Below are 17,500 nucleotides of genomic sequence, written 5' to 3' on the forward strand. Positions count from 1 at the left end.
TATGAAATGATGTATTAAAATATTTAGAGTATAATATGGCAAAAGCGTAAATATTCTAAAAACGAACATAATAAGTAATTAAAATGACAGTTCAAGCGTTGTGATGTTACAGGTGAACTGCATGTCATGTCAAGTAAGAAGAATTTCGTAGCCACAGCGATCTCCGAAGAGGTGACGTCACTGGAGATTTATCGAGGTAATTTTCCAGTTGAGTACTAAGGCAGGTCCTGGTTAGCTTCGATGCTCTCTTCAGGATTCAACTGCAAAACAACCTCACCCTGAGCCTGTGCATGAGAGATTAGGAAAGCTATAGGTGTATTTGTGACATATATTATTCTCTTCTTTACTAAAACATTTATGATCACCGATTCTCTCATGAATGGATTAAGACCCCTTCCACTATTCTTCTCCAGCTGGTATTAAACTTCCTATATAATAATGGGCTATTGATAAGATCTATCCTATGGTCTAATAATAGCGAATGAGTTGTCACCACAGTTTCAGGAAGACCAACCAAGCAGGCTCCTCTGTTCTCTTCTCAACGGACTGACCAACTTCTACCTCTCTCTCTCGACATATATCCTCTCACAGACGCGTCAAGGAGATTTATTCATTTTTTCTCTGGGTACATTATGGCTTGAAACGCCATCCGATTTAGAATTTGTATGGGTACTTTCTACATTTTTCACATAAATCTTAAAGTTATTCATGTGTGTCTATTGCCCACTTTTCAAAAGGACAACATAACATTTTTCGGGAGTGTACAAGTGCATTTAAGATAGTAAATACCAAGTACTAAAAATAATACAATGATCAAATCTCAAATGACAATCCGCTTATTAGCTAATCGTTTCGAATAAAAACTTTTTACCTGTCAGGCAGTTCATCTAAAGCATGACCTCGGGTTGTCCATTTGCCTCCTCCCTTTGTTCGTATTTAGAAAGTTTACGCTTTTTCTGCATTTCACTTTACATTTTCATACTTTATTTTATAGCTTGAGAGGCGTGGTGAAGAACATGCAATTGCTCCTGTTTCAGTAATAAAAAATTTACATATGTATATTCAACTATGGGCATTTTAATCATGACAATAGCGTTGTGGTTGCGACAGATTATTATTATCATTACCGATTTTACCGGCTGAATTGAAAGTATCTAACCAAAATAAATACGGCATAACATTAGGGAAAAGAATTTTGAAAAAAATTAATTAAAATGAAAATTGAATCTTAATGATTATCTCTGATAATATCAGAATAAAAAAAGATATATTGCGCATTACATTATTCCTCCTACAATGATCCTACACTGTAAACAGACTCCTCTAAAATAATATTAATGATATTTCATTTATGGCATTAAAGACAGTATTGCAACGGAAATGCCTAATCCACTCACGGCAATAGCCCGAAATGTGACGTATAACCCATAATGGAGCGTGAAATAATGAATACCATTTTCGCTATAAATTCTTCGATACATCGGCAGTGTACTCATAGACACGATTTCAAGTGAATATATAATTCGAACTAAAGCGGAATCCTGCCGAACAAATGTGAAACACGCAAGACGAGCGAGGAAAGAGTTGATCGGGAGTCTTCTATTTCCAAAGGGGTTCGCTCCTGCTAATCACTTAATGCTGAATTAAACGGCCCGAGGCCATTCATATACAATTAGAATTTGTGTTAATACAAATTCCCTATTCAGGCTATTTATTAATCTATCACGGTACACTTGAGTTGAAAGGTCTACCGCCTTGCAATATTTCTGTAGGTTAAGTCGTGCATAAATAAGGGAGGTCTGAAGAGAATCAGTCCCTCTTAGCTCATTTCGATATCTTTATTGAAATCGTACAGATATTTCGATCAAAGAGGAACAACGGGTTATTTCGATTTACCCTTGTTTTCATTTTACATTTTAAAATTTCAATAACAATTTTCCGTATGGTATTGTTTATTTTATTTGCTTTGTTTTTAACTCGTTTTACTATGCGCAATACACAAATCATAATAAAATTTATTGTAAATTTCCCGATAGGAGTTTTTCCTCCCTCTGTATTGTGGGCAAGGATGAGTAGATACCTACGGAAATTGGAATGTCTTTCATTATTTTATTTGGAAATATCAATTTACGGAAAATAGTGAGAAATGATTGGTTTCCTTGTAAGTTGGTTTTCTTGTAAGTTTCACCAATTAGGTGAGATTTTGGAACTCGGGCATTGTCTAAAAAAAACTGACTTCAGTTTATAGTCAAGACTCTTATGGTGCACGTGAATTTTTTTTTATTGATTCGGCTGATTTATTCTTTTTTTTTAGTCTTGAATGTTTCTGACGTCTATATCGGTAACAAATAGACTGAAACTGTAAGGGGTTATTGTAGGATATACAGAGTACATAATCTCTATAAGTAGCTACGTATTTGCAACCGAAATGAACGTCAGGATTAATCAAAGAACGTTAAAAATCGAGGTCATAATTTCAGCTGTGCGTGCGATTATGGTTGTAACAAAATATCTAACCAATTGGTTAATGATAATTTGACAATCAAAATGATATGTTGTAATTTTCTTTTTTGTCTCGTTCAGAGATATGAGAAAAAATTCCTTAAATAAATCAACACATGAAGAATGTTAATTGGATGATTGCTTTACAAAAAGGTCCTTAATAGCACGAATGATTTATTTTGTACATCAAACGACTTTACAATCGTCAAACTGCGTCTCACAAAATAAGCGTTATTAAGGTAGCTAAAATACATAAAACTTACGACAATTTTTCAAACTAATTATGATTAAAAAAACAAATGAAAATGATTTAATTTGATTTGTAATAAAGACCAGCTTCTCTTCAAAATCTCTGGAGAGACGACCACCTTCATAAGTCTGCATTATGTGAGAGAGAGAGAGAGAGAATGCCCTGAATTGCCCACGACGAGAACTCTTGACGAGCCTTTGCCATACAGTCTGGACAAACAAGCAGTCGTCGCAAAATGCCTGGAATACGTTAGTGATAAATTCGCCGTTGGCAGAGACTAGTTTAAAGCTCATTGTTGCCCCATATTCAGTGAGTTGATATGGTAAACTCTTTTTTCATTTAGTTTTATTGTGCCATTTATGTTTTCATAGATCTATAGAAAGAAACTAAATTAGCATAATTTATGTTATATTTTCTGCCAACATTCTGCATAGAATATATGTGTTTTTTGACCCGCTACTCTGCGATTAAACGAGAGTCCTGTTAAAATGCCTATCTTGTTGCCATACTAGTTCAAAAAACAGCAACCACTATGACTAATGAATTTCTATGTATATTTGAATATGGCTAAAAACCCAAGTATAATTTTTCATAAAGCTCTGTTTCTTAATTTGACATAATCTTTCAATGTTACTTTTGACCCAGCTGACTGTTTATTTACAAAGGAGAAAAAAAACTTAATGAAAATTAGTATCTGTCTTTCCACAATTCAAACGTTTCTTTTCATCATCTATTTTTAAAATGGGTAGTCTGTCATTAGCGGTTAACATTTTGTGTATAAATTTATATAAAATTACACGACTATCAGATTCTATATATACATTAATTTCCAGAGTGAATAATTCTGCTGAACCTTAGGCTGAAAGTCATCACAGCCGTTCAACAGCCAATACACTGATTTCACACTATCCAGCTTCACAGCTTTTCTTAGAACATCTATTTCAATGGTATAGAATGGTGGGACAAATACAGACACTTCATTGAAACCACGAGCATCCATTAAATGCAACGCTCCGAGGAAGCAAAAGATCATAATTTCAAAGCCTATCTGATCAGCATTAAAGATGATTTTTTTTATGAAATAAGCAAAATAGCCCTAGGTTTTCGTTTAACACTAATTAACCGACATCCACCGCTTTATTAGTTCTCTTTTTTTTCTCTGTATTGGCTCATGCTTACTACTTCATACGTACTGAAATATTGAGCTTCTATCAAGCAATGGATGAATATGAGACAAATACTAACCTTTTGCTAGAATTTTACTCTTTATAGCAAAAAATACACGAGTGGTTTGTTAGCCTCTGTAGGCTTGGGAAACTTAATATCATTTCCGAAATAATCACTCAACAGTAGTTTCAACTCCTTGTTATTGACTATGATATTTTCATTTTGTATATTAAACTGTTCTCTAATGTAACCGAGGGTGTATTCATGACTTTATTTAGACCAGATTTGATATGAGGGGCTATGAAAGAAAAGGCTGCTACCTTTTCTGATAGTTGAGGTGTGCTTTTGCTATCTGATTGAAGTTTCCGCTTGTATTTCAGTAAATACCTAGAGATGTAATTGACGTGGCACAGTAAATCGACACCAAAAACACTTGATACATCTTGCAAGTGACAAGTACGAGTGAAGACATCATCTTGCAAGTATAAAGTGGCTTTCAAAAACTCTTCAGCTCTTGGGCTTTCATTTATTGTATACTTCTGGTAAGTTTGCTCATGAGATTTCTGGTTACAGATGATGCATAAATGGTCTGGATAAGAAGTAACACTTGCTTGAGGACTGTGGTGTCGAGCTCGTTCCCTTGCAGCAGATTTCCTAAGATTTTGCTCTTCGGTCGATTGAGATTTGCTTGCCTCATCTTCATTTTCTATTTTTTTCTTTATCATTTTGAATCTTCAAAAGGGACTTCTTTTGTTTGGTTTGACAGAATTATTTATAGCAGGCATTACTTAAATGGTAGGAAAGCACTCCAACCTCACTTCATGGGCTTAAACAGTAGTAACAATGTCCTTGTGTATTTTTGCAGCTGCACTTATTTTTCTTCTGCCATATTCAGTACTTGGCACGCTCGTGTCACTTTTATTACATATGATACATGGCTTTTCATCTGGTTTGAAGTCTGATGCACCATCCTGTAACACTCTATACAATTTTAGGGCATCCATATCTTCATTTCATTTCAGCAACAGGCGAAAAAAATCTATATAACTTGGACATAAAAAAGTTTAGAATAATTCCTTAAAATTAGACACTTTTAAGTATTTACAAACATTTTTATCACTTGTCCCTCTTCTTTTAACTTTGTAAAGTTCTAATTATTGGAAATAGTTGAAATTTCATGCAAATCGGGCCAGTATTAAGAGAGATACGACAAGTTTCACAATGAGCGGACGCCTTCTTTGATGACGTCATAATCGGAAAACCGACCAAATGGCAGATGTCCAACCCAAGTCAAAAATACTTAATAAAACACCTTCTAAACATTTCAGGAAAACAATTTCCCATACTCAAATTTCCCTACGGAACCATACCAGGCAACTGGTCTACAATGATTTAGTTATCAATTATCTTAAAATAACTTGTTCATACACATTCACGAAGAAACGCAGGTCTTCTTATGCTGTATAGGCTTAGGTGAGATTGTTTGCAAAATATCTAACGGCATATTTCAGGATGGGAAAGAGAGCACAGAAAGGTCGGACGAGGCGCCTAGTATCCATCGATGGTTAACAACACAGCAATACTTGATTTATGTCAATAAAACCATAGGTGAAAAAATATAGGTCTTGACCGGTTACGTCTTTATTATTTCTAAGCCAGAGATGAATAACTGATACATAGTAGAAGACCTTCACAAGATATATGCTCGGGAGAGTGTACAAGCAAACATCCAAACCTTATTTGTCTTTATATCATGTACCGTGTTTACATATATGATTACCTTTTTTTTCAGGCGTAGCTACTACTTTCCTTAAAACTAAGCATTTTACATATTTCTGTTGAATTATATGGTCAAGTTTATACATGTCTCTAATGCCGTTAATTTTTAACAATAACTTGATTTATAAAACTTGACACAATGATATTGCTTTATAATGCATTATTAGAATAAGGTCTCTGGTCTCTGCATATCCTCCTCATTTCTTTTGCTACTCTAATCACCTTTCCATTGTTTTTCCACGTTGACCAATATAAAAGACATCGTAAGACTTATATGGGAATTGATAACACATCCTTTAGGATTGCCGGGCGAATACTTGGTGTTGAATGGTTGGCCGCCGCGTCCTCTTTGCCAACTCGGTAGTAATGATTCAGGGAAAACTTTCTTTTTTAATGTTATTTCTTGAGAACTTGAGTTACCTTAAAAATGGGGTAACAAAGACAACAGCTTGAGTGTTCAGAAGGCAAAAGAAGGCGTGGCATATGTAATGAATAAGTCCCGGGAAATTATGTGAACTTAATAAATTATTTTGAGCCACAAATGAAAATAAAACAAGAAAATAACACGAGTGCGAGGCCTTCCGTGGCTTTTCTTCCACAATTAGGGGGCAATGTAACTGCAAAAGATAAAAATAGCTGAGCTATAAACATATTGCTCAGGCCCTGAATACGTAGGAAAACAAAATCGGAAAAGCTGTGATCAGCTTTTCTATTATGGAGATTTTCTAATCAAATTTTTAAAATCAGTAAAGCTTTGTATACGTATGGCTGCACTTGTACTGCTTTCTGAGGTTTGAAAGATTTCCCACATTCTGGGGTTTGATTGTATTCCATCCTCATTAAAAAAAAAATGTATGTATATAAAGACGCTCTGATCTCATAAAAAAACTGTCACATGGGTGTTTAATTTCCTAGTTATGATCGTCATGTTTTCTGCTCTTGTTAAATGGCAAAACATCAGGACGAGCGTAGGGCAACATGAGTTATAACAGAAAAATATAAGAGAAATGCGTTGTTATATACATACAGAATTATCCAAACAGAACAGGCGAATGAACCCGGTTGTTTTTTGCAGTTGAATGTTTTTGAGAAGGTAGGAATCCAGGATACAAGCGAAAACAATTTTAAAATTATCTACGAAAAATATGCCATGGTCAAAGTGAAAAAACGGTTGTCTTTGAATATGCGTCTATTAACCTTATCGTCACAATTATTGGTCTAGCAAAATTCTCTTACTTTTATCATAAGAGTGGCACCAACCAAAGCAGAAACTGTGATTCCTCGCATATTGTTTTTGGAGGTAGTAGATATTTAAATTTTCATATTTGTTTGTGTATATATACATACATACACACACACACACACACACACACACACATACACACACACATATATATATATTATATATATAATATATATATATATATATATATATATATATATATATAATTTGAACCCAGAGGGCTAGTACTAAACACGGAGAAACAGTGATTTATCTACACTGTTTAGCTGTGTTTGTTACTAGTCACTTGGTGGTCAAATGTGTTTCGCCGTGTTTAGTACTAGCCCCTGGAGGATCATGTACACTTAGGGACATTTGACTCCCCACGGGCTAGAACTAAACCTCGACGAAATACATTTGACTCCCCCAGGGGCTAGTATTAAACACGGTGAAACAGTGTAAAGGAATCCCTGATTTCGCATATTCCCTGTAAAACACATTCACACACACATACACACACATATATATATATATATAATAATACATACATATATATATATATATATATATATATATATATATATATATATATATATATATATATATATATATATGACTGGTAAAAATGTTCTGTAACAACAGAGTTCCATCTAATAAAAGGAGCCCATAAAAACACCAAAATAGAGAGAAAAAAGTACTATATTTCAGAGACTGCTGTCTCCCTCTCAGGTAGATGAATGAGAAAAGTTTACAGAAAAGGAAAGGTGGTATTTATACCAAAATGGCTTGTTTATGGATGGACCTCTTTGGTATAAATACCACCTTTTCTGTAAACTTTTCTCATTCATCTACTGAAGAGGGAGACAGCAGTCTCTGAAATATAGTACTTTTTCTCTATTTTGGTGTTTTTATGGGCTCCTTTTATTAGATATATATATATATATATATATATATATATATATATACATATATATATATATATATATATATATATATATATATATATATATAAAGTAAATGTTTGTTAATTATAAACCTTAGGTCTCCATATAAATAAAAATGTAAATGTCAGTTTGTTCAAAATCTTAAGTCTCTAAAAGTTCTTTGCTTTGAAATTTTAACACAATATTGCATTCGAATATGCCCATGTTTTTATAATGGAGTTTCATCCTACATCCCCCCTCCCCCTCCCTCCGAAGGGGGTAGGGGTGAGAAGGAATTCCTGAAACGGAGCTGGTTCTGCCCTTGAAACGGGGTCTGGTTATACCCGTAGACTTAGTTACTTTATAAATTTATCATACATAATCCTGTATGTATATGACTTATCATTTGGAAAAAACTACTGTAGGGTAAACATCAATGAAATCAAAGAGGATGGAGTTTGAGAAGGGGGTCGACAGAGAGAGAATGAGAGGGAGAGGAAGTGAGACAGTAGACGGGGTGTTAGGGGGAAGAAAGAGGAAAAACGACAGGGAGGGTTAGAGAGAGAGAGAGAGAGAGAGAGAGAGAGAGAGGGAGAGAGAGAAAGATAGACAGACAGCGATAAGCAGGTGTTCAGGAGGAGAGAGAGAGAGAGAGAGAGAGAGAGAGAGAGAGAGTTGGTATTATTGAGAAGAAAGCAGAGAGAGACAGCGATTGTTGGAGAGAGAAAAAGAGAGTAAGAGAAATGCGTTTTCTCTTTTCTTTCTTCTCCATTTAACCAGACTGAGCCACAGCAATGCAAGGCCGGGTACAGCTAGTACACACACACACACACACACTCATATATACATATATATATATATATATATATATATATATATATATATATATATATATATATATATATATATGTGTGTGTGTGTGTATATATGTATGTGTGTGTATATATATATATATATATATATATATATATATATATATATATATATATATATATATATATAATATGCTGCTACTTTCGTAACGCATATTTCCTCTCTAACAATGGAATGTTGGAGAAATGTTTGCAACATTTTCAGATTCCTTATATAGTTTAGATTTATAGGATGTCTAAAAATGTATGTTGAGATTTCACATAACATATTGTAAAAGTTAATATAACGTAGAATGTGAAGAGAGAGAGATTAACTTTGTCCGTTCCAAGATAGAAAATGTTTCCATAACATATCAACAACTCAGATTAGAGGAACGTGAGATCTCTGTTTTGTTTTGGCTACATGTCATCGCATCTGATAAGGGACTTCTGTTTGAAACCTGTAGAGAGCATGCTACATACATGACTGGTTTCAAACGTATGTCTTAATTGAGAAACCATGTGAATTTTCACGATTTTTCTGTAAAGTTACGTCATATTAGAAGCTTCTAGAAGGATTGCACCATCTTTTGCATGCCCAAAACATTTTGTGCGAAATCCACTGTTCAGCTTTCGTACAAAAAGAAAGCATTCATTACAGACATTGAATTCCTGGCGTTTAGAGGCCTCCCTCTCTCTCTCCCGCCTCACTTTTGAATTAATATTAATTTATCGTAAAGATTTGATACTTACTGATTGGTCACTCGTAATTTTAGATTTCGTCTTTCTTGGAGTTATTAGTATTATTTAGTGGTTTTTTGGAATCTGAACAAACACTACAATTGTGTAATGGCGCCTTTTCTTTTTTTGAAATATTGTGAATTGGTGACATTTTTGGAGTGAGCTGCAGCAGAAAGAAAATTGGTACCAAGGTAATGTTATTGAAAGTTTGTTAGTTGCAACTAATAGTTACAGTGATTTGGTGAAAATTTAAATTTTTATTTATTGCAAATTTTTGTATTTTGTTTGTTTTATTTGAAGTGATTTTTTTTTTGCATTTATCCATTTTCTTATTGAAGTGTGTGTTTTTATTTTTATATTCCGTGTGATTAGTACTTTTTACAGTTTTGGTATTTTCCATATTTTTCTTTGATGTGCTTTCATTTGCATTCATCATCTGAGTAACTTAGTTGTTTTCAATAATTATTCGTTGTACTTTTAATTTAATTTAACACTTGTGAATTAATTTGCATTTGAATATAATTCTATTCAAGTTTTGTTGTGGTTTAGCACTTGTGAATTAATTTCCAAATCTTAATTATTGCCTAACACTTTTGAATTTCGATGTTAGTGTTCTTGAATTTTGTGATGAATTAATTTTGATTTAATTTTACTTAATTAATTCAAGAATTAATTAAACTTTGATTTGTTTTCAAGTAACACTACATTTCCCAGATATTGTGAAGTTCACTTATAAATTGTTGAGTTTAATAATAAATCTTGTATTTAAAGTTATTATAAGCGTTTTTTTTTTCACCAGTATGAGTGGTAATTGATCTGTTTTCCTTTAATTTACTTGAATTGAGTTAGAACCAGGAAAGTACTTAGACTTTTGAAATCAGGGAAATACTTAGACGTTTAAAGCTGTTGATGGAGTGATGCCCTTTAATTAATTCAATTATATATGAGATTGCCGAACACCTGTTTTAATGAACTTAGTCTGACTTTCTGCAATACTGGTAATATTGGTAAGTTGTCTAAGGGATCACTGTTGCTTTTAGAGTATTCAGTTGTATTTTACCTGTGATGAAGGTTCAGGTGTCTGGCTGTTGTGAGGTACTCATTACATGATTGATAAGTGTAGTAACCTGATACTTGGCCTTGGCACTTCGTCAGAATATATATATATATATATATATATATATATATATATATATATATATATATATAATATATATATATATATATATATATATATATATATATATATATATGTATATTATATATATATATATATATATATATATATATATATATATATATATACATATATATATGCGTGTGTGGGTTTTATGTAAACATTATACATGCATGCATACCACTAATATATATATTATATAATATTATGATAATATATATATATATAATAAGATAATATATAATATAATATAATATCATAGAGATATATAATGATATATGATATATTATAATATAAATATTATTAAGATATTAATATATATATATAAATATTGGTAAAGGAATTATTGAATGATTTATGAATGTTAAAATTGCAGAAAAAGGTTGGAAAATTGATATTTGCATAGAAAAAAATGTGTACACTAGACAACAGATGGCAGTAGTAGCGCTTGGCGTAGGCGGTAGTCGCCAAGGATAATGTATCGAAACAATGATATTTGGTCCATGGATGTCTAGCGTGAGTCTGGTATATAAAGGCCCAAAACGACGATTTTCGTTGGAGCTGAAACAAACAGTGATTATAATAGTGTATCAAGTTTTGAGGAATATATGGTAATGTATTGTTTAGTCCATTTGGACGTTTCTTGTGTGATGTAACGTTTGGCTGCCACTAACTTTTTGATGTTACAGTGAATTATATGTGTTGATGTAAAGCTTTGTGACTTGGGTATCATACTGTAAAAATGCGTGATTATGATTAGTTGTCTTGATGAAGTGTTGTATGGCGAGTCTTTGCTTTTGTGCATACGTCCGTAATTTGTTTAATGTTCTGTTTGTGACTTTAATTTCCTTACTGATTGTTATTAAAGTACATTTTTAAGTTATAGTGGGTTGTCCACTGTTTTCCTGATATATTCTCCTCGTAAATCCTTACCATAGAGATTTTTTTTTTTTATGTTACATGGGGGCCACTGTCGAACGAAACCCGCCCGAACGTATCCTACTCATTCTTTGCTCATCCTGTCGAACGAAACCCGAACATATTAACTACTAAGTGTTAACTCATTCTATCGAACGAAACCCGAACGTATCCTTATTAATTGTTGCTTTATTCAATGTCGAGCGGATTCGACCATAACTTGATGTATCCCTACTGTTAATTGCTTTTTTCAGTACTTCCATGTACTTTAGAGAGGGGGGAAGTTGTGATAGTGTTAGTGCTATAATATTTGTCTTGCTGTGTTATTTTGAGCAGGTATTAAAGATGTTTTGATTTGAAAGATTTCATACGTAGTCCTAGTGGTGAAAAGTTAGAAGGTATAACTAAAATAGACTGGATTGTTCTAGCTAGGTATTATAATTTAGAAGTATCAGAATCTGCAAGGAAGCAAGAAATCTCAAATAAAGTAAGTGAGGCGCTAATGACTTTAGGCATTTTGTCTGATAAGGAAGGGTTGTTACTAATGAGTTTGGGAAGGGCAAGAAACTGAGCCAGCAAAGCGCTAGTGAGAATAATACAGAAGGTAGTGGCAAGTGAAGAGGAAGGTGCCAAAAGCCGTACGTGAAAAAACAAAGTCACGCAAGGTTAAACCAAAAAAGTCCAAATTTGTTTATGAAGGGATGAGTGTTGAGCAGATGCAGATTCATTTGCAAATAGTTAGATTAGAGAATGAGAAAGCTGTTGAACTAAAGAAGTTAGAAAATGAGAGAGCTGAAAGGTTTAGGAAGGTAGAAGCTGAAGTTGACACAAAAAAGATTGAAGTTGAGCAAAAGAGGAGAGAGCTAGAGATGAAGAAACTTGAAGTAGAAGAAAAGTCCAGAGAAATACCAAAATCTTTTAGAATAGACAATGCAGTAAAAAGTGTACCAATTTTTGTTGAAAATGAAGTGGATGCATTTTTTTTACAATTTGAGAAAGTAGCAGAACAGCGTGAATGGCCGAGAACGTCATGGAGCACGTTGGTTCAAACCTCCTTTCGAGGAAAGGCTAGGGAAGTATTTGCTGCCTTATCTTTAGATGATTCTAAGGATTATGAGAGAGTTAAATCCGAAGTTTTGAAAGCTTATGAATGGGTGGGGGGCCCCAAAGAGAGGTATAGAGAGAAGTTTCAGGAAAGCTGGATAAAAAGAGACGTCGTACTCATATGGAGTATGCACGGGAACAACGCCTGTGGTATGATAGGTGGATGAATGCCCGAGAAGTTAATGGTGATTTCGGTAAACTTCAGGACTTATCTTGCTTGAGCAGTTCAAGGATGGTATTAATCCACTTATTAAAACATATTGGGATGAACGTGATGTAGATAATGTCGATGAAGCCACTAGATTGTCTGATAATTATGCATTGACCCATAAGCTATATAATACTGACGTCACTCCTAAAATTGGAAGGAGCAGAGTTTGGGAAGAGCAGCAAATTACAAGGCACAGGGTAAGACTACGAGTTCACAGGTATCATCTCGTGGAGTCTATAATAAATCCTTAATAGAGGTGGTAGAGGGGCAAGTCGATATAATTCTGGTCCTAGTGTTAGTGCTGGACAAGCAGGATACAGTGTAAATGATCAGTTTACACCTAGTTACCAAAATATAGGCGAAAATTTTAGAGATTTTGTATGTTTCAGTTGTGGCAAAACCAGGACACATCAGTAGGAGTTGTCCACATCGGCACAATAAACCGTCCAATTCAAGTGGTAAATAAAGTTAAAGATAAACCTGTACATTTTAAGGATGATCATAAACCTGAAAATACCATTGCATTGTTGAATCAACCACAAGCATGTGGTGACAGAGGTCCTTGTTTGTTTGCTTCTCCCCTTAGGCCAGGTAAGAGGTATTGTAAACGATAGCATCGACAGTAATAATATATGTAATGTTGATGAGAATATAGGTTACAAAATAGGTAACAATGATGTTCAAAAATGTTAGTAATGTTGGTGTATTGAGGATATTGTAAAAGGAAATGGAGTGAGACTACCTGAAGAGAAGTCCACATCCAAAGGTACTGAATTGTATGACCCTTTTATGGGAGATGGTTGGTTACACCTCCCTTGTGTTGAAAAAAGGAAAGTAAGGTGGTTAAGAGATACCGGAGCGGTACAGTCTGTAATGATAAAAAATATGTATGACCAGTGGAAGGATACTGGAGAGTATGTACTTCTGCGTGGGTTTGGACCTGAGTTTTTCAGCTCCATTAGTAGAAGTAAGGTTAGAAACTCCGTTAATTTCGGGATATGTTAAAATTGCTTTGGTGAGAGAAATCCCAGTGTCAGGAGTAGAGTTAATTCTTGGAAATGATGTATGTGGAGACAAAGTTTTTTGGTAGCAGTAATCCAATTTTGACAGAAAAACCCTTTAATTCTTCATTTATTACAGAAGTTGAATGTACATTTCCAAACTTATTTCCTGCTTGTGCAGTTACTACAAGAAGTAAGAGTGCCGAAGGAAAGGTAAATGATGACGACGGTTTGGATTTACAAAACTTGTTTAAAGATGGTCCGGACACTACAAGTAAGTAAAGTCAGTACTCCTTTGCGAATGCTGAAAAGTTAATAAGGAAGAATTTGTTAAATCTCAAATTGAAGAGATAATTTGAAGGTAATTAGAGATAATGCCCTTGTTGATATAAATGATATCGAGAAGGAAGGCAAGTGTTACTTTTTAAAGGATGGAATCCTAATGAGGAAGTTCAAGAGTAGAAATGTTAATGATGTTGTAGAACAAGTGGTCATTCCAAGTAGTTATAGGAATTTTGTTCTAGGTATTGCTCATGACTGTAGTTATTATGGTCATTTAGGTATAAACAAAACTTATGAGAAATTATTAAGGTATTTTTTTTGGCCTAAGATGCAGAAAGATTGTAGTGAATATTGTAAAAATTGTGATTTATGTCAAAAAGTAGGTAAAGCTCAACATGACCCTAGTGGTGAGCCATTGCAACCCATTGAAGTTCCAGGAGAACCCTTTGAGAAACTGGTTTTGGATTGTGTAGGACCTCTGCCTAGGTCTAGCAAAGGTAACGAGTATTTGCTGACAATTATGTGTAGTGCTACCAGATTTCCAGAGGCTATTCCTTTAAGAACTGTGAGTGCTGATAAGATAATTGAAGCGCTTAACATTCTTCTCACTGGTAGGTTTGCCAAAAGAAGTTTCAAAACCGACCAAGGAACCAACTTTACGTCTAGAAAATTTACCTCATTTTTAGCCTGTCAGAATATTAAGCATTGTTTATCGTCTCCTTATCACCCACAGAGCCAAGGAGTGGTCGAACGATTTCATCGAACCTTCAAAACCATGCTTCGCACGTACTGTTGTGAAAATGAAAAGGAATGGGATGTCTACATACCAATGTTGCTATTTGCCGTTCGTGATAGCGTACATTCATCGTTGGTTATTCTCCTTTTCAGTTAGTATATGTCCATCAGGTAAGGTCACCCATGGAGGTGATAAAGAATCAGTTGATTCAGATGAGAGGGTTCTATCACGTTACAAGAAATGAAGGAAAAAATAAAAAAAATATGGAAAGTAGCACATGAGAATCTTAAAGTAGTACAAGAAGAGATGAAAGAAACTACGACAAAAAGGCTGCAAAACGTGAACTCGACATAGGAGATAAGGTTCTAGTGTATCTCCCTACAAGCTGGTAAGGTTTTTAACCAGAAGGTAATAGGAGGCCTTGCACGGTGAAGGAAAAAGTAAGTGATGTTAATTATCGAATTCAATTTCCTACAGGACGGAGGAAAGTTAAAACTTTCCATATTAACAAATTAAAGAAGTATAACGAATCCAGTGGAGTGTTGTCAATTGCAAAAGAGGATGATGAAAAAGACGTTGAAGAAGAAATTGAACTTCGATTAAAATACAGATTATTTTGAGTGATGATGAAAAATTTAGGAAGTTATGTATTCATTTATCTGATGAACAGCAGCATGATTTTAAAGTGCTAATTCAAAACTTTTCAGATCTATTTTCAGACCATCCTAAAAGGATAAAAGGAGTACAGCATAAAAATCAGGTTGAGAGAAGAGACGCCAATAAGTCAGCGTCCATACAGAATGTCGCCGAGGCAACAACAACAGTTAAAGACCGAAGTTGCTTATTTACTGAAACACGGGACTAGCAGAGGAAAAGCCATAGTGAAACGGGCTAGCCCATGTATTCTAGTCGACAAACTGACGGAAGTGCAAGAATGTGTACAGACTATCGAAAGGTAAATAATGTAACTATAAAAGATTCATATCCTATACCCAGAGTAGAAGATATAATTGATAATGTAGCAAAGTTTCCTTTTTTAAGTAAAATTGATTTATTGAAAGGATACTATCAAATTGAGTTAGACAAAACAGCAGGGATATTGCTGCATTTGTTACACCCCATGGACTTTATAATTATAAGGTAATGCCATTTGGTTTATGTAATGCACCTCTGACTTTCCAACGTCAGATGAATTATATCTTGAAGGATCTCGAAGGTGTATTTGTTTATTTAGATGACATTATTATTGTTGGAGAAACCTGGGAAGATCAACATTAAAAAAGTATATGATGTTTTTAAGAGGTTATTAGAATTTAATGTTACGAATAAACCTTGCCAAATGTGAATTTGGAAAAACTACTGTTCAATATTTAGGACATGAAATAGGAAGTGGCCAAGTGAAACCTGTTGATTGTCATATTGAGGTCATAAAGAATTTGACCCTCCCTACATCTAAACGTGGAGTGATGCAATTTTTTGGGGAACAGTGGGCGGGTATTACAGGAAACTTTTGTAAGAAACTTTTTCAGATGTAGCCTAACCCATTAACCAGAGTTGCTGTAAAAAGGATGTGAAGTTGTCTGGTCAAAGGAATGTGACGATGCCTTTAATAAACTTAAGCTCATGTTAATGTCTAAGCCAGTACTGAAATCCCCAGACTTTAATCTACATTCAAGTTACAGGTAGACTCCAGTGAAGTAGGAGCTGGCAGTGTATTATTACAGGAACATAATGGTGTTTTACACCCTGTATCTTACTTTTCAAAGAAATATAATAGCCACCAGTTAAATTACAGTATTGTTGAAAAAGAAGCTTTGAGTTTAATTTTGAGTTTAATGCACTTTGAGATATACTTGCTTAACAGTAACTTTGAAGTAGATGTATATACTGATAATAACCCTTTAACCTTTATTAATAAATGTAAGCACAACAATAAGAGAATTTTAAGATGGTCTTTATTTTTGCAACCATTCAAACTGAATATTCACCATATAGCAGGCAAAGAAAATGTCATTGCAGATTCTCTCTCTAGATCTGTTGATTACTTAAAGGAAAGTGCTTGTTACCAACGACGTGGCAGTCTCCGATAGTTGCTGAAGGGAAGTAGCTAATGTTTAAGACTGTAAGAGTGAAAATTCAGCATGGACTGAGGAGAGAGCCGCTGAGTTAAAAGGGGGGGAATGTAAAGGAATATTGATTTATTGAATGTAAAATTGCAGAAAAGGTTGAAAATTGATATTTGCATAGAAAAAAAGTGTGTACACTAGACAACAGATGGCAGTAGCGCTTGGCGTAGGCGGTAGTCGCCAAGGATAATGTATCGAAACAATGATTATTTGGTCCATGGATGTCTAGCGTGAGTCTGGTATATAAAGGTCCCAAACGACGATTTTCGTTGGAGCTGAAACAAACAAGTGATTATAATAGTGTATCAAGTTTTGAGGAATATATGGTAATGTATTGTTTATCCATTTGGAACGTTTTCTTTTCTTGTGTGATGTAACGTTGGTTGCCACTAACTTTTTGATGTTACAGTGAATTATATGTTGTGTTGATGTAAAGCTTTGTGACTTGGGTATTATACTGTAAAATGCAGTGATTAGTGATTAGTTGTCTTGATGAATGTTTGTATGGCG

This window comes from Macrobrachium nipponense, chromosome 5, assembly GCF_015104395.2.
Source record: "Macrobrachium nipponense isolate FS-2020 chromosome 5, ASM1510439v2, whole genome shotgun sequence".
NCBI lineage: Eukaryota > Metazoa > Arthropoda > Malacostraca > Decapoda > Palaemonidae > Macrobrachium > Macrobrachium nipponense.